This window comes from Oratosquilla oratoria, chromosome 24, assembly GCF_046742065.1.
Source record: "Oratosquilla oratoria isolate Oo_2021 chromosome 24, ASM4674206v1, whole genome shotgun sequence".
Lineage (NCBI taxonomy): Eukaryota > Metazoa > Arthropoda > Malacostraca > Stomatopoda > Squillidae > Oratosquilla > Oratosquilla oratoria.
In genome coordinates this window covers 13,297,542-13,300,041 of record NC_134800.1, presented here as the reverse complement: position 1 = coordinate 13,300,041, position 2,500 = coordinate 13,297,542, and positions in this window count along the sequence as shown.

Sequence of the window (2,500 nt, the reverse complement as noted above, 5' to 3'; positions counted from 1 at the left end):
AAAAATAAATAAATAAATAAATTAAATAAAAGAATTCCCATTGAAGTAAAAGGGGTCGGATACAAGAAAACTAACAACAGGGTTCCATAAAAGAAATAAAATTACAAAAAAATAAATAAATAAAATAAAATAAATGAATTCCCATTGAAGTAAAAGGGGTCGGATACAAGAAAACTAACAATAGGTTTCCATAAAAGAAATAAAATTGCAAAAAAGTAAATGAATAAATAAATAAAATAAAAGAATTCCCATTGAAGTAAAAGGGGTCGTATGCAAAAAAACTAACAATAGGTTTCCATAAAAGAAATAAAATTGCAAAAAATAAATAAATAAATAAATAAGATAAAAGAATTCCCATTGAAGTAAAAGGGGTCGGATGCAAGAAAACTAACAATAGGTTTCCATAAAAGAAATATAATTGCAAAAAAAAAAAAATAGATAAATAAATAAAATAAAATAATTCCCATTGAAGTAAAAGGGATAGGATACAAGGAAAGTAACAATAGGTTTCCATAAAAGAAATAGAATTGCAAAAAAAACAAAAAAAAGATAAAATAAAATAATTCCCATTGAAGTAAAAGGGGTCGGATACAAGAAAGCTAACAATAGGTTTCCATAAAAGAAATAAAATTGAAAAAAAAGATAAAATAAAAGAATTCCCATTGAAGTAAAAGGGGTAGGATTCATCCTTCAGATGACCAAAAAAAACTAGTTGGCAACCAGAACCAACGATACGAAGACGCGTATATCAGCGAACGGGCTTGTGAGAGATGACTTTCAAGAATTTTTCTTCCCCTCCGATATTCCCTCTTAAATTGGTACGTTTTCATCTCCATTCGTTGCGAAACGGCAATATTTTTGTTTTATGAACTTCCTTTAGGCCCTTGGCCACTTTACGTCATTTGTGAGAAGAAGAAAAAAAATCTGATAAATAAATGTTTTAAGTCACGGAGTTTTAGACGTATATTTCCCAGAGGGTGATTTATGTGCATATATCGTTCATGAAACAGAAGTTAGTCGTGATAGATGGAGAGGCGATGTCTGGTGGGACGTTTGTTATGTTCAGGTCCACCATAAGAATCAATACAGCTACAGGCATTAAAACGACTTTAGCGGTTTCGAATGTTAGCGCTTTTTGTGTTAATTTGATGGTTTTAACATGAAAGTTAACGTTGAAATAATACAATTAAACTAGTTACGGACGATTATGCCACCCATCGTTTTAACACATATTTTTATTATTTAACGCCAAGCGATTTCAATCAGTTAAAAGAATACCTTCCAAACATTGAAGGGTTATTAGAGCTAAAATAACAATTATAAAATAACTGTATAGTTAAAGACATTAAGTGAGACTGTGCAGTTGGGGGTCATTAGAAGATTTAAGACACCAAGACGTATTGAATGTTGAAGACAAGAACCAGACACCAATCTAAGATGATAGCCTCTTACGTCACATAGGAAACGTGGAGAATAATGTCGGGAAATAAGTGGTGGAGAGTTAAAGAGGCGAAAAACACAGTGACGGAGATTTATTGAAATGAAGAGGAGGTCAGGTAGAAACGATGGAGTGACAAAAGGGTAGAGGAGGACAGAGTTAGTGATAAAAGATCGCGGAGGTTTTGAAAGATAATGAAGGAACAGAAGAGAGCTATGTGTGTAATGACGGAAAATTAAGATAACAGAAGTGGGGAGGGATTGTAATACGTATAACAAGAAGTAAAAAAGAGAGAAAAAGGAAGAGGCATGCTCATGGAAGAGAGAGGAAGAGACGGAGAGGGAGGGAGGGAGAGAGAGAGAGAGAGAGAGAGAGAGAGAGAGAGAGAGAGAGAGAGAGAGAGAGAGAGAGAGAGAGAGAGAGAGAGAGAGAGAGAGAGAGAGAGAGAGAGAGAGAGAGAGAGAGAGAGAGAGAGAGGGGAAAGGGAGAGAGAGGAAAAGGGAGAGAGAGAAAGAGAGAGAGAGAGAGAGAGAGAGAGAGAGAGAGAGAGAGAGAGAGAGAGAGAGAGAGAGAGAGAGAGAGAGAGAGAGAGAGAGAGAGAGAGAGAGACAGAGGAAAAGGGAGAGAGGGAGAGGAAAAGGGAGAGGAAAAGGGAGAGAGAGAGAGAGAGAGAGAGAGAGAGAGAGAGAGAGAGAGAGAGAGAGAGAGAGAGAGAGAGAGAGAGAGAGAGAGAGAGAGAGAGAGAGAGAGAGAGAGAGAGAGAGAGAGAAAGAGAGAGTGAGAGAGAGAGGTGGGGGGAGTGGATGAACAGAATAGAAAAAAGAAGAAAATTGAACCCGACAAGGTGAGAGGGAGGAAGATGGCGAAGGACAAATGTGTAGCTTTAAATTGAAAACAGAAAATAAAAAATAAAGAAGTCCCGAAGGATCTTTGAGATGAGTTCGAGTTTCTAAGAAAATAAAAATGTAAATACGCCTACTGTAAATACATTGGACAAAGGATTACAAAGGCGGAGCATGCCGATAGGAGACCTTTTGGTCCATAACTAGGTCGGATGCGAGA